We start from the raw sequence: 16,199 nt of genomic DNA on the forward strand, positions 1-16,199 counted from the left end.
TCACTTAAATTCTAGGGGAAATAAAATTAATATTACTCATACAGGCACTTACTAGCGGTGAGCACCATATCCTCTTTGTTACAGAGCAAAATAATACCATTCATTACCACTTTCAAGCTATCAGTCGATATCTTACTTCTGTAAAGTTTTAGTTGCTCAGTTGTGTCCATTTCTTTATGACTCCATGGACTGTAGCCCTCCAGGTTCCGCTGTCCATGGAATTCTCCAGGCAAGAATACTGAAATGGGTTGCCATGCCCTCCTCCAGGGGATCTTCCCAACCCAGGGATTGAACCCATGTCTCCTGCATTCTGGGCAGATTCTTCACTGTCTGAGCCACCAAGGAAGCCAAACCCAACATCTTTCCCAAAGACAAGACTGGTTCTCGCTCTCCCAAGACTCAGTTTCCACATCTTTAAAATGAGGATAGCAATTCTCCCCCAAAGGGTTCATTGCAGTATGTAATGCTGCCACGTAGGTGCTAGAGCCAGTTCAGTTCAGTCGCTCAGTCGTGTCCGACTCTTTAAGACCCCATGGACTGCAGCACACCAGGCCTCCCTGTCCATCACCAACTCCCGGAGTTCACTCAAACTCACATCCATTGAGTCAGTGATGCCATCCAACCATCTCATCCTCTGTCGTCCCCTTCTCCTCTTGCCTTCAATCTTTCCCAGCATCAGGGTCTTTTCAAATGAGTCAGTTCTTTGCATCAGGTGGCCAAAGTATTGGAGTTTCAGCTTCAACAACAGTCCTTCCAATGAATATTCTGGACTGATTTCCTTTAGGATGGACTGATTGGATCTCCTTGCAGTCCAAGGGACTTTCAAGAATCTTCTCCAACACCACAGTTCAAAAGCATCAATTTTTCGCCACTCAGCTTTCTTTATAGTCCAACTCTCACATCCATTGGGCTTCCCTGGTGGCTCAGAGGTTAAAACGTCTGCCTCCAACGCGGGAGACCCATGAAGTGGGACTTGCCATGAAGTGATGGGACCAGATGCCATGATCTTAGTTTTCTGAACGTTGAGTTTTAAGCCAACTTTTTCACTTTCCTCTTTCACTTTCATCAAGAGGCTCTTTAGTTCTTCTTCACTTTCTGCCACAAGGGTGGTGTCATTTGCATATCTGAGCTTATTGATATTTCTCCCGGCAATCTTGATTCCAGCTTGTGCTTCCTCCAGCCCAGCATTTCTCATGATGTACTTACTCTGCATATAAGTTAAATAAGCATGGTGACAATATATAGCCTTGACATACTCCTTTTCCTATTTGTAACCAGTCTTAGAGATACCAAGATTAGAGATACCAATGGAACATTTCATGCAAAGATTGGCTCAATAAAGGACAGAAATGGTATGGACCTAACAGAAGCAGAAGATATTAAGAAGAGGTGGCAAGAATACACAGAAGAACTGTACAAAAAGAGCTTCATGACCCAGATAGTCATGATGATGTGATCACTCACCTAGAGCCAGACATCCTGGAATGTGAAGTCAAGTGGGCCTTAGAAAGCATCACTACGAACAAAGCTAGTGGAGGTGATGGAATTCCAGTTGAGCTGTTTCAAATCCTAAAAGATGATGCTGTGAAAGTGCTGCACTCAATTTGCCAGCAAATTTGGAAAACTCAACAGTGGCCACAGGACTGGAAAAGGTCAGTTTTCACTCCAATCCCAAAGAAAGGCAGTGCCAAAGAATGTTCAAACTATCACACAATTGCACTCATCTCACACATTAGCAAAGTAATGCTCAAAATTCTCCAAGCCAGGCTTCAGCAATACGGGAACCGTGAACTTCCAGATGTTCAAGCTGGTTTTAGAAAAGGCAGAGGAACCAGAGATCAAATTGCCAACATCCGCTGGATCATGGAAAAAGCAAGAGAGTTCCAGAAAAAAAATCTACTTCTGCTTTATTGACTATGCCAAAGCCGTTGACTGTGTGGATCACAATAAACTGTGGATAATTCTGAAAGAGATGGGAATACCAGAGCATCTGACCTGCCTCTTGAGAAATCTGTGTGCAGGTCAGGAAGCAACTGTTGGAACTGGGTAGGGGACAACAGACTGGTTCCAAACAGGAAAAGCAGTACGGCAAGGCTGTATATTGTCACTGTGCTAGAGCCAAGTTCTGGTCAAATCAATCCCCACCCAGTTCAAGAGATACATAGTGAACGCAGGAGTCCTTTAGGGAGTCGCCCACAGTGCAGTTTTCCCAGAACACAGAGCAGTTGGGAGACAAAACTGGAAACCTAGTCTGGATTCATGGGGTGGAGAGTACAAGCTGGGGAAGGGAGTTTGAAGTTCTCTTTGTAGGTAGTAAATTGCTTCTGAGAGTGTTTGTGTAATGATATCAGGGTCCACTTCAGGGAAACTACTATGGGCAGCTGTATGTAAAGTGGCCTGGGGAGAGGCAGGTGGATGGTTTAGGAAGCCATTACAGTGCTATGATACCTGGGGGCTTAAACTACCTGCTTTCTACCCAGGAGACCCTCTCTACAGTGTGGACAGGTCAGCAGACCTTGATGAAAACAGGGGTGGGGCAGGGCAAGAGAGGTTGATAGATCTATGAATAACACATATATGAAACTTAATTGATATTCTTTTGATCTTTTTATATAAAAAATCTTTCAAGCCCAATTTCAACCATATATACAATAAGTATATGAACTGCTTAATAAGCACTTTTAAAAATAACATTTTGTTTACTCTAAAAATGCCTTTTCATTAAAAAAAAAAACAAACAGAAAAATATGAAGGTAGATGCCACCTAGTAATCAGAATCAGAGTTGCAATTCTGACTATCTGGGCTTTGAGACTGAGAGGAAGGGGAGGAAAGAATGGAGGGACTTGGCCTTGGCCTTGGCCTTGGCCTCAGCTAGGTCTTTCCAGAATTTACCACCCACTGGCAGCAATCTCTCTGAATATAAGACATTTAGAGTTCTCTAAGCCCTAAAACTAGACATCAACCTCCTGTGTGAGTGCAAGAGAAAGCTGCATGTGTGAAGATGTTTGAGCCATAGGAACAAATACATACACAGATATACTATCAAATCAGATGATTTAATCTATTTTCTTAACAAACCAGAATGTTGTAAACACATTTCCAAAATAAAACTTATGTGTACATAATTTTTGTCAGGTGGGTTACATATTTTTGGCTCCTTATTAATTTTTATCTTAATAAATTTTCCTGAGTATAAATTTCAAACAGTATAAAAATGTATATGTGTAAATTGAAATCATCCTGTAGTCTCATCTGCCTGAACCTCAGTCCTTGACCCAAAGATATTCACTGAAAATAGATGGATGACTATTCTTCATGTGTATTTCTCTGTATATAATTTATTAATGCATAATTACATAAATCAAATATTTACATTAAAATATACTAAAATGCACATATTCTTCAAAATTATAATCGTGTTATGTATATTCTTCTGCATTTTGCCTATTTCACTAATACAATTTCTATGATTTGCTAATGTTTATTGGGGCCTCCCTGCTGGCTCACATGGTCAAGAATCTGCCTGCAATGCAGGAATGAACAGTGAAAGTGTTAGTCACAGAGTCATGTCCAACTCTTTGTGACCCCATGGAATGTAGCCCACCAGCCTCTTCTGTCTATGGAATTTTCCAGGCAAGAATGCTGGAGTGGTAGCCATTCCCTTCTCCAGGGGATCTTCCCGACCCAGGGATCAAACCCCGGTCTCCCACATTGCAGGCAGATTCTTTACAATCTGAACCACCGTCAGGAACCTGGGCACAATTATTGATTCTTTAGTGAATTTTCTGTTGACATCATTGACTCACCTGTCTGTTGATTAGTAAGTCTACCTAACATACCAGAAATGTAAATTCCATAGAGTTTGAAAATATCTTCTCTCTACTTTTCTCATAACTGTTACTTTTTTCCTACCATTCTGTTTTAAAATTTTCAATATTATTAAAATTATTCAGATATGTAAATATAAAATTATTCAAAATAAAGTTTATTTTAAAAATTAATAGTAAATCACACCCATTAGTATAGCTATTACATTTCTTAAAACAGAAAATAACAAGTGTTGGTGAGAACATGGAGAAATTGGAACTTTGTGCATTGCTGGTGGGAATGTAAAACGGTGCAGCTATTGTAACAGTTTGGAAGTTCCTCAAAAAATGAAAAATAGAATTACAATACGATCTAGAAATCCCACTTATAGGTATACAGCCAAAAGAAGTGAAAGCAGGGACTTGAACAAATATTTGTGCACTAATGTTCATAGCAATATTATTCACACCTACAAGACTTACTCCTCACCAAATTTTAATCAGGTTCCTCTGAACATTTGTCTCAACTAGGTCGCAACCTTTGAACTCTTGAGTTTATCTTTGAATAGCCTAATTTTTAGCAAAAATCCTGCTAAGTCAATTTGGCAAGAATCCCCACCCTCAATATCTGATCACCGTGGCCTACCTTCAGCAACAACACTGGTCAGGTCGGTTTAATCAGAATCCGCACCGCACCGCCTCCAATCCTTATCCCTGATGTTTCTGCTTTGGTTTTCCATCCACTGACTCTCCAATCTGGTCCTTGGCTATGAACCTGTATTTCCCCATGTTGTACTGAGAACCGAGCTCAGTTATAATCTGAGGTCTCTTTATTCTTATTACAATAGTTTCTGAATAAAATCTGTTCTAACACTTTAACTACTGTTAACTAAATACAGCTCTGGTTTTAACAGCAGTAGCCAAAAAAAGGGAAACAACTCAAATGCCTACCAGTGTATGACTATCTTACAGTAGAATCTTATGCATGTGTGCTAAGTTGCTTCAGACGTGTCCAACTCTTTGTGACCCCATGGACTGTAGTCCTCTAGGCTCCTTTGTCCATGGGATTCTCCAGGCAAGAATACTGGAGTGGGTTGCCATGCCCTCCTCCAGGGGGATCATCCCGATCCAGGAATCAAAGTTGTGTGTCCTGTAGCTCTTGTGTTGCAGGCACATTCTTTTACCTCTGAGCCACCAGGGAGGCCCCATAGTGGAATACTATTGAGCCTTAAAAAGAACTGAAAATCTGATACACGCCAAATGAAAGAAGACACACACACAGACCCCAAATATGTATGAGTCCACTTCCATGAGGCACCTGGAGTATTCAAATTCATAAAGACAGAAAATAGAACAGTGACTGCCAAGGCTGACGGAAACAGAAAATTACTGTTTAATGAGCACAGAACAAGATGAAAAGAGTTCTGGACATGGATGCTGATGATGGTTGTACAATAATCTAAATGTACTAGATACCACTAAACTGCACTTTAAAAGGAGTATAATGGTAAATATCATGTATATTTTGCAAATAAATAAATAATACAGTGAATTGTAATAGAAATTGTACAATACACTGGGGAGTATCAAGCGCCAGCCCCTAGGGAGAGTAGAGCACTCAGAGCCCTGGCAGCTTCAAAACACAAAGGAAAAGCTTTACAGTGATTCAAGGCTTCAGTATTTATCTCTGTTAACCCAGCCCACACTCAAGTATAGGGATTACTCATGCACATGCATGAAAACTGGGAGGCGTGGCTCATTAGTGCCATCTTTTTTTTTCACTGTATATATATTATCTTTACCACTGAGCCACCAGAGAAGGCCACCTCTATCCAGAGTCACTATCAAATCTTGTTTTATTTTGAAAATGGTTACCCTAAGTAAGTAGTTCTTGCTCACATTCATGGCCCTTTAATATGTCTTCTTCCTAGGTTCTATGTACTGGACTAGTGGATATATGGGGCTTCCCTGGTGGCTCAGTGGTAAAGAATCCACCTGCAATGCAGGAGACTCAGCTTTGATCCCTGAATCAGGAAGATCCCCTGGAGAAGGAAATGGCAACCCACTTCAATGTTCTTGCCTGGAGAATTCTATGGGCAGAGGAGCTTGGTGGGCTACAGTCCATGGGGCTGAAAAGAGTTGGACATGACTTAGTGACTAAACAACAAGAGTGGATATATGATGCTTCACTTCTACAGACTTCATAAGCCAGAGGGGAAGAGGATGGGTCAAAGTGAAAGGGATTAAGAGAGACAAACTTACAGCTATAAAATAAATAAATTACTTGAATGTAATGTACACATTGGAGGAGGAAATGGCAACCCACTCCAGTATTCTTGCCTGGAGAATCCCAGGGACAGAGCAGCCTGTTGGGCTACAGTCCACGGGGTCACAAAGAGTTGGACACGACTGAGTGACTAAAACAACAACAGTGTACACATAGGGAATATAGCCAATAATATTGTTATAAGTTTGTATGGTGACTGATGATAACTGGACTTATGGTGGTGATCACTTCATAATGTATAAACTATTGAATCACTATGTGTGGTACACCTGAAACTAATATAACATTATACATTAATTATAACTCAACTTTTATAGAAAACGTAGGTTTGCTTTTTGAAAATAACCTAGACTGGAAGAAACAATCATATCAAGTTCATAGAAAGAGATGAAATACAGAATCAAAATGATGATCTTTTTATAGTTGCTCTCATCTCAGGGCTCATTTTTAAATAGGCTCTTCATAATTTATATTTTTTATTAGAGTCCACAATCTGCTAAGTAAAAGCAGCAATAAGATATTTCATAAAGTATCATACAATTTAAATCTTATGAACTTATTTCCATAAAAAATTAAGTGCATATTCATACCAGTTAACCTAAAAATGATATGACTCATCTATGGTCTAAAATAATGTATAAGAGATTTAGTTCCATCACTAAAAATAATCCCCTCACTACATTTTTTACATATTTTACCGCAAAAATGTTGTGCTCTTAATAAAAAAAATCCACAGACTAATTTAGAATGAAAAAAATAATTTGATAAAAATCCCCCCAAAATCTTTCAAGTCCACTTTTATTGTCCTTTTTCCTCCTCACATACAAAACTTCTCCACACACTGCACTTCTTGCAACTATAAAGGGATTTGATGTTGGTCAGGTACCATTTTCTCTCCCAAAACTTTGCTGGCATCAAAATATGACATTTAACCAGTGTTAAATCTATAAAATATTTATATAGGACAGCACATTAGGCTTTAGATGCTTGGCAATTAAACCACAGCAAAACTGGACAAGACCCCCATTCTGCATGTTCAGAATCAGGTGTTCACAGCCCCTATCGGCTGCCTGTATATAGCTCAACAGGCAGCAGAAGCAACCGGCAGTTACTTTGAAAGACATAGAACAGTATGATCTGGAAGCACATTAAGAAGTTACCACAGTGTCATGTAGCAACCCCCTTTGTCCAAGGTGGTCTCATAATTGTAGAATGGCAGGTCCAGCTGATACAAAATAAAGACAGACAACACAGCATTTAGTCTGTGGAGACACTCGAACTCATCACTATGCACACACTGATTCTGAACACAATTCGTCCTGAAAACTTGTCAAGAACACCCTGATGTTTTAGATTGAGTAAAATCCATCTGCCTTGCACTTCACTGTAACTTTTTTTGACAGTACTGCATGGGTCAAAGGTAATCTAGATGGCAACTAATGAGTGTAGATGCCTCACATGCAGTTTTTTCTCATAATATGGAAAATATTTTAATTCTATAATTCCATTGGGAAAATAAGTTAATAGAGTTGCTATGTTTTCATCCTTCAAAATATATTCAATAGTTGATTCTCTTTGAAGCTTTAATCCAATTACTCTGCTCATTTTCACATGAATACAAGGGTTTCCTCTGATATAGCCAAACTCAGGATTATCCACAGTGCTGCATGCTTGAAGTAAGGCAATAAGAAACATGACATGCAACATAAATTGGACTTCTCTGTTCAAAAGGCACTTCATCAGGGCAAACTGAGATTCTTTCATTTTTCCAAGTCATATGGCTTTAGGTCTTCAATGTACCCTTTATAGGAGCCTGGATCAGATAAACTGAATGAATATTCCAACACAGTCACTGATTTTGGAAAAAAAAATGTAAGTCCTGAACTATCTGGTCCCAGTATTTTGGAAACTCATGGTTCGGATTCTGAAACAGCCCACCTTGCAAGGAACCCATAAAAGACTGGGTAAAAAAAAAAGCAAGATCAAACCTTTTTGAAGGGTCTTTTCACTGTTCAAATACAAGAGCATTTTCGTGTATGATGTACTTGTATGATTAACTCACTACTGTACATTCAGGCAAATCACATACTCAAAACTCCTCTGACTGGTTGGGGTGGCAGTGTGAGTCACAAGCCAGCTGCAGGAGTGGAAATTTTCTCTTCCTGGGAGTGGGGCAGTGTCTGCCTTCCTTGAACCGCTTAGTGCCTCCACCAGGACTTCTCAGTACAAAGGCGGGCTGTGTACAAAGGAAGCCCAGGGTGCTCCGGTCACAGGCTCCGGGCTCCAGGAAGGGGTCCCCCAGCTTCCCGGCGCCACTCAGGAAGGGAGGCTCAGGTTCACTGGAGCCGTCTTACAGGCTGCCTACCGCAACATCATTTGCTCATCTCTCTATATTTTGGTTCCTGAGAATGCTTTCATACATCATGAGAATTAGCCCTAAATAATTTGCAAGTATTTAACCATTTCAGACAAGCTTTGCTGGGATGTTGTTGTTTGCCATCGACTGCTTTAAATTTTTCAGTAATAGACTCCTTTAAAAGTAATACAGCTGGGCTTCCCTGGTGGCACAGTGGTAAACAATCCACCTGCCAATGCAGGAGTTATGGGTTCCATCTCTAGTTCCAGGAAGATCTCACATGCCTCTGAGCAACTAAACCCATGCACCACAATGACGGGGCCTGTTCTCTGGAGCCCAGGAACCACAGCTATGGAAGCTGGAGCTCCCTAGAGACTGCGGGAGAAGGCTCTGCAGTGAGAAGAGAAGCCACCGCAGTGAGGAGTCCATGCACCACAACTAAAGTAGCCCCCTCTTTCTACAGCTAGAGAAACCCTGCAAGGAGCAATGAAGATCCACTGCAACCAAAATAAACAAATGCAATTATTTTTTAATTAAATAAATAATTAATTTTTAAAGTAATACCACTCACTATAAAAAATAACGGAAAAGAATTATCCTGGCCACCATTGGTTGCCCAGCGAGATTAGAGTATTCAGAGCTTGTAGCGTCGGGACACAGTGAGAAAACTTGAGAGTAATTCCAGGTTACTGGTTTACTGAGCAGGCATTTATAAGACAGTTTCCTTGATTTACTTAACCTCTCCTAATTTCCCATAGCCTGGTCTGAATTAGGGGTTTAACAAGAAGTAGCTTGACAAAGAGCTCTTAAGATCAACGGAAATCTTGGGAGCTTGGGGCTTAATCCTTCACCTACAGGGCTCTCCACAATGGTGAAATCACAATGCTATACAACCTGTCCTGTGGACCAGTGACTGGTCCCCTCACACTTTAGGAGAGTAAAATAGTGTCAGCCACTCTCTGAGTCTGTGGCCCAAATCATGGCCTGGGCACACTGCACACTCTGTCTCCTTTGCTGTGACTCAGGGCCATGTATCTCCACAGTCCTCTCAGCTCACGGGGATTTTCCAGGCACTCATAAAAGGTAAATGTCACTTTTGTTTGTTTATTATTATTCTCATCAGTAGTTCTCCAGCTGTGATCCCCAGGCCAGCAGCGTCAGCATCACCTAGGAACTTGTTAGAACATTCTTGGCCCTCAACCAGAGTTGGAGCCCAGTAATGAGTGTTTATACAACCTACAGATGACACAAGGTAGTTTGAGAACCACTGCTCTAAATCTAGAAATCACTGCTAAATTGTATATGTTATCATCTCTCTGAACCTCAGTCTTCTCAGTGGATATGACAAAATCCCCCACTTTACCACATTGGTGTGAGGAATAAAAGGGAAATCCTTTGCAAATGGTATCTGTTGACACTTCTGTGTTGTAAGACAAATTACCTCCTGGAGCTGGGAAAATAATAGAAAATCCTTATACTATTTCCTTTTAAAAAAATATAGTCTTTAAAAAATGTGCTTTCTTTTCCTCCTGGCTTTATCTTTCAGGAGACTATAACAGTGAGAAGATCTATTTTTAAATGTCTGGCACACAATAGGACTTCAACAAACATTAGTCCTGGCCTGCCCTGCTTTCTTTCTTACATAAAACTAACATAGAATAAGCTACACTGACATAAACTACATAGAATATAGATATCAGAGATAGCATCCGGAAATCTAAGCAATAAGTAAAGTATACATAAATTTGCATAGTGTATGAAACTTTGGTGTAAGTGTCTACATTGTAGGAGGAGTCCTAAGAAAGGAAAATACTCCTGCCATTTCCTTTTATTCCAGGTGGTTACTTGGCCATATTAGTTTAGCTCAAGTTTAACACTGGAGAGGAATCATTTCTGCCTGATCAGTGTGGCTAGAGGTTTCACTTGAGCCATAGGCCTAATACAAACATTGCCATCTTGCCTAGAACATTGTCTGTAACATACCACCCACTCAGTACATGGGAATGAATGAATGACAGTGACTCTTGAGCTCAGTCTCTGGATGATCACCCATCTCTTCATACAGAGGGCTACAATCATGACCTCTGGTAAATGGAAAGAAGTGGGAGTTTTTAAAATATTATTATTTTTTTTATTTTTGGCCTCTTGACATGTGGCATCTTAATTCCCAGACCAGGGATTGAACCCACGCCCCCTTCAGAGGAAGCATAGAAACCTTAACCACTGGACCACCAGGGAAGCCCATGAAGCAGGTTTTGACGACCTCTGTGCATCAGGCTTTGTTCTAGGTGTTCGACATACATTAGTGAACAAAACAAAATGTTTTCCCTATGTGCAGCTTACATACTAAATTCTAAAGCTGTAGAGGACAAAGCAGACAATATACACCGTAACGTCAGGTAATGATAAGTGCCATGAATGTGTATGTGGTTATGAGGCTTAGCAAACAGAATTATCATTCTGTCAGCAGCTTAGAGAAATGACTGATGCCAGTTCTGAGTTATTTAATGTACAAGGTAAGTCGACAATATCTTGTCATATCATTTAGCAAAGAAAGTGAAAGTGAAGTCGCTCAGTCATGTCCGACTCTTTGCGACCCCATGGACTATAGCCTATCAGGGTCTTCTGTCCATGGGATTCTTCAGGCAAGAGTACTGGAGTGGGTTGCCATTTCCTTCTCCAGGGAATCTTCCCAACCCAGGGATCGAACTCAGGTCTCCTGCATTGCAGGTGGGTGCTTTATCATCTGAGCCACCAGGGAAGCCCAGTGGAGGGGAAGTGGTCAAATCTTGCAAAATTACATACGGCACTTTTCCCTTTACCCAGTATAACCCCACTTCAAGGAATGTATCCCAAGGATACACTGGCAGAAATACAATAAGGAATATGAAGTAGACTATTCATTGCAGTTCTATATATAATGGCAGAAAGTTACCCAAAAAATTCATCAGCAAAGGACTGAGAGTATTATGTAGCTGTAAAAAGAATGAGGAATATATACTCTATATCTACTTTGGCATGACTCCTTGGTATACTGTTAAGGTGGAAAAATAAAAGGTGGAGAAAAGCAAGTATTACTATAATCTGCTACCATTTATCTAAAAAGAAAGAGAGGGATAAGTACTGTTGTCTAAAAAAAGATGCACAACTTGAGAGTTGTGAATTAAGTTTTATTTGGGGCAAAATGAGGACTGCAGCCTGGGAGGCAGCATCTCAGATAGCTCCGAGAGACTGCTCCAAAGCAGCAGTGGGGGAAATTCAATACATAAGGTTTTGGTGAAGGGGGAGTTCAATACCATGAAGCATTCATTTTACAAAAGGTTTTTTGTTAGCCATGAGGGTCTGATGGCACCATGAAGGGATTTAGTGCTTCTCTAGATATGAGGAGATGTAAGGATTGAGATCATAAAATCTGTTCCTAAAAACATCCAACTATCTAAAGGGGTGGTGGCTGCACAGGCACAGGAGGGCCTAGAGGAGCTATTCCATATTCAAGGTCAGGAGGGGTGGCAGTGAGGAGATACACCTCGTCCAAGGTAAGGAGCATCGAGAAACCCAAGTAAGACGGTAGGTGTTGCAAGAGGGCATAAGAGGGCAGACACACTGGAACCATAATCACAGAAAACTAGTCAATCAAGTCACACTAGGACCACAGCCTTGTCTAACTCAGTGAAACTAAGCCATGCCGTGTGGGGCCACCCAAGATGGACAGGTCATGGTGGAGAGGTCTGACAGAATGTGGTCCACTGGAGAAGTGAATGGCAAACCACTTCAGTATTCTTGCCTTGAGAACCCCATGAACAGTATGAAAAGGCAAAATGATAGGATACTGAAAGAGGAACTCCCCAGGTTGGTACGTGCCCAATATGCTACTGGAGATCAGTGGAGAAATAACTCCAGAAAGAATGAAGGGATGGAGCCAAAGCAAAAACAATACCCAGCTGTGGGTGTGACTGGTGATAGAAGCAAGGTCCAGTACTGTAAAGAACAATATTGCATAGGAACCTGGAATGTCAGGTCCATGAATCAAGGCAAATTGGAAGTGGTCAGACAGGAGATTGCAAGAGTGAACGTCGACATTCTAGGAATCAGTGAACTAAAATGGAATGGAATGGGTAAATTTAACTCAGATGACCATTATATCTACTACTGCAGGCAGGAATCCCTCAGAAGAAATGGAGTAGCCATCGTGGTCAACAAGAGTCCGAAATGCAGTACTTGGATGCAATCTCAAAAACGACAGAATGATCTCTGTTCGTCTCCAAGGCAAACCATTCAATATCATGGTTATCCAAGTCTATGCCCCAACCAGCAATGCTGAAGAAGCTGAAGTTGAACAGTTCTATGAAGACCTACAAAACCTTTTAGAACTAACACTGAAAAAAAGATGTCCTTTTCATTATAGGGGACTGGAATGCAAAAGTAGGAAGTCAAGAATCACCTGGAGTAACAGGCAAATTTGGCCTTGGTATATGAAATGAAGCAGGGCAAATACTAATGGAGTTTTGCCAAGAAAATTCACTGGTCATAGCAAATACCCTCTTCCAACAACACAAGAGAAGATTCTACACATGGACATCAGATGGTCAACACTGAAATCAGATTGATTATATTCTGTGCAACCAAAGATGGAGAAGCTCTATACAGTCAGCAAAAACAAGACCAGGAGCTGACTGTGGCTCAGATCATGAACTCTTTACTGCCAAATTCAGACCTAAATTGAAGAAAGTAGGGAAAACCGCTAGACCATTCAGGTATGACCTAAATCAAATCTGTTATTATTATACAGTGGAAGTGAGAAATAGTTTTAAGGGCCTAGATCTGATAGATGGAGTGCCTGATGAACTATGGAATGAGGTTCGTGACATTGTACAGGAGACAGGGATCAAGACCATCCCCATGGAAAAGAAATGCAAAAAAGCAAAATGGCTGTCTGGGGAGGCCTTACAAATAGCAGTGAAAAGAAGAGAAGCAAAAAGCAAAGGAGAAAAGGAAAGATACAAGCATCTGAATGCAGAGTTCCAAAGAACAGCAAGAAGAGATAAGAAAGCCTTCCTAAGTGATCAGTGCAAAGAAATAGAGGAAAACAATAGAATGGGAAAGACTAGAGATCTCTTCAAGAAAATTAGAGATACCAAGGGAACATTTCATGCAAAGATGGGCTCGATAAAGGACAGAAATGGTATGGACCTAACAGAAGCAGAAGATATTAAGAAGAGGTGGCAAGAATACATGGAAGAACTGTACAAAAAAGATCTTCACGACCCAGATAATCATGATGATGTGATCACTCACCTAGAGCCAGACATCTTGGAAAGTGAAGTCAAGTGGGCCTTAGAAAGCATCACTATGAACAAAGCTAGTGGAGGTGATGGCATTCCAGTGGAGCTGTTTCAAATCCTGAAAGATGATGCTGTGAAAGTGTTACACTCAACGTGCAAGCAAGTTTGGAAAACTCAGCAGTGGCCACAGGACTGGAAAAGGTCCGTTTTCATTCCAATTCTAAAGAAAGACAATGCCAAAGAATGCTCAAACTACCGCACAATTGCAGTCATCTCACATGCTAGTAAAGTAATGCTCAAAATTCTCCAAGCCAGGCTTCAGCAATACATGAACCATGAACTTCCAGATGTTCAAGCTGGTTTTAGAAAAGGCAGAGGAACCAGAGATCAAATTGCCAACATCTGCTGGATCATGGAAAAAGCAAGAGAGTTCCAGAAAAATATCTATTTCTGCTTTATTGACCATGCCAAAGCCTTTGACTCTGTGGATCACAATAAACTGTGGAAAATTCTGAAAGAGATGAGAATACCAGACCACCTGACCTGCCTCTCGAGAAACCTGTATGCAGGTCAGGAAGCAACAGTTAGAACTGGACATGGAACAACAGACTGGTTCCAAATAGGAAAAGGAGTACATCAAGGCTATATATTGTCACCCTGCTTATTTAACTTCTATGCAGAGTACATCATGAGAAACGCTGGGCTGGAAGAAGCACAAGCTGGAATCAAGATTGCCGGGAGAAATACCAATAACCTCAGATATGCAGATGACACCACCCTTATGGCAGAAAGTGAAGAGGAACTCAAAAGCCTCTTGAAGAAAGTGAAAGTGGAGAGTGAAAAAGTTGGCTTAAAGCTCAACATTCAGGAAATGGAGATCATGGCATCTGGTCCCATCACTTCATGGGAAATAGATGGGGAAACAGTGGAAACAGTGTCAGACTTTATTTTTGGGGGCTCCAAAATCACTGCAGATGGTGACTGCAGCCATGAAATTAAAAGACGCTTACTCCTTGGAAGAAAAGTTATGACCAACCTAGATAGCATATTGAAAAACAGAGACATTACTTTGCCAACAAAGGTCTGTCTAGTCAAGGCTATGGTTTTCCTGGTGGTCATGTATGGATGTGAGAGTTGGATTGTGAAGAAAGCCAAGTGCCAAAGAATTGATGGTTTTGAACTGTGGTGTTGGAGAAGACTCTTGAAAGTCCCTTGGACTGCAAGGAGATCCAACCAGTCCATTCTGAAAGAGATCAGCCCTGGGATTTCTTTGGAAGGAATGAAGCTAAAGCTGAAACGCCAGTACTTTGGCCACCTCATGTGAAGAGTTGACTCATTGGAAAAGACTCTGATGCTGGGAGGGATTGGGGGCAGGAGGAAGAGGGGACAACAGAGGATGAGATGGCTGGATGGCATCACGGACTCGATGGACGTGAGTCTGAGTGAACTCCAGGAGTTGGTGATGGACAGGGAAGCCTGGCGTGCTGCGATTCATGGGGTCGCAAAGAGTCGGACACGACTGAGCGACTGAACTGAACTGATCTAAAGACCTGTCCCACCAGATTCCCTGGAGCACAGAGTGCCTCACTCCACCCTGAACTCCCTCAGGAATTGTTGAATGTCAACAGCTATAGCAGCATGAGTGTTCAATCATTGTAGAGGCAGATGGCAAATGGCTTTTTTGCTAAGTCATTGCCAATGCTCTTCAGTTCAGTCAGTTCAGTCACTCAGTCGTGTCTGACTCTTTGTTATCTCATGGACTGCAGCACGCCAGGCCTCCCTGTCCATCACCAACTCTCAGAGTCCACCCAAACCCATGTCCATTGAGTCGGTGATGCCATCCAACCATCTCATCCTCTGTCGTCCCCTTCTCCTCTTGCCCCCAATCCCTCCCAGCATCAGAGTCTTTTCAAATGATTCAGCTCTTTGCATGAGTTGGCCAGAGTATTGGAGTTTCAGCTTCAACATCAGTCCTTCCAATGAACACCCAGAACTGATCTCCTTTAGGATGGACTAATTGGATCTCCTTGCAGTCCAGGGGACTCTCAAGAGTCTTCTCCAACACCACACTTCAAAAGCATCAATTCTTGGGTGCTCAGCTTTCTTCACAGTCCAACTCTCACATCCATACATGACCGCTGGAAAAACCATAGCCTTGACTAGACGGACCTTTGTTGGCAAAGTAATGTCTCTGTTTTTCAGTATGCTATCTAGGTTGGTCATAACTTTCCTTCCAAGGAGTAAGTGTCTTTTAATTTCATGGCTGCAGTCACCATCTGCAGTGATTTTGGAGCCCCCAAAAATAAAGTCTGACACTGTTTCCACTGTTTCCCCATCTATTTCCCATGAAGTGATGGGACCAGATGCCATGATCTCCGTTTCCTGAATGTTGAGCTTTAAGCCAACTTTTTCACTCTCCACTTTCACTTTCATCAAGAGGCTTTTCAGTTCCTCTTCACATTCTGCC

At 41.4% G+C, this 16,199-nt stretch overlaps 1 pseudogene; it reads right to left on the reverse strand.

Moving 5' to 3' along the window:
- Positions 1-7,351: 7,351 nt before the first annotated feature.
- Positions 7,352-8,122, reverse strand: LOC120882512 (annotated as a pseudogene).
- Positions 8,123-16,199: the final 8,077 nt, after the last annotated feature.

The sequence above is a fragment of the Oryx dammah genome, unplaced genomic scaffold, assembly GCF_014754425.2.
Source record: "Oryx dammah isolate SB20612 unplaced genomic scaffold, SCBI_Odam_1.1 HiC_scaffold_23, whole genome shotgun sequence".
NCBI classification, from domain to species: domain Eukaryota; kingdom Metazoa; phylum Chordata; class Mammalia; order Artiodactyla; family Bovidae; genus Oryx; species Oryx dammah.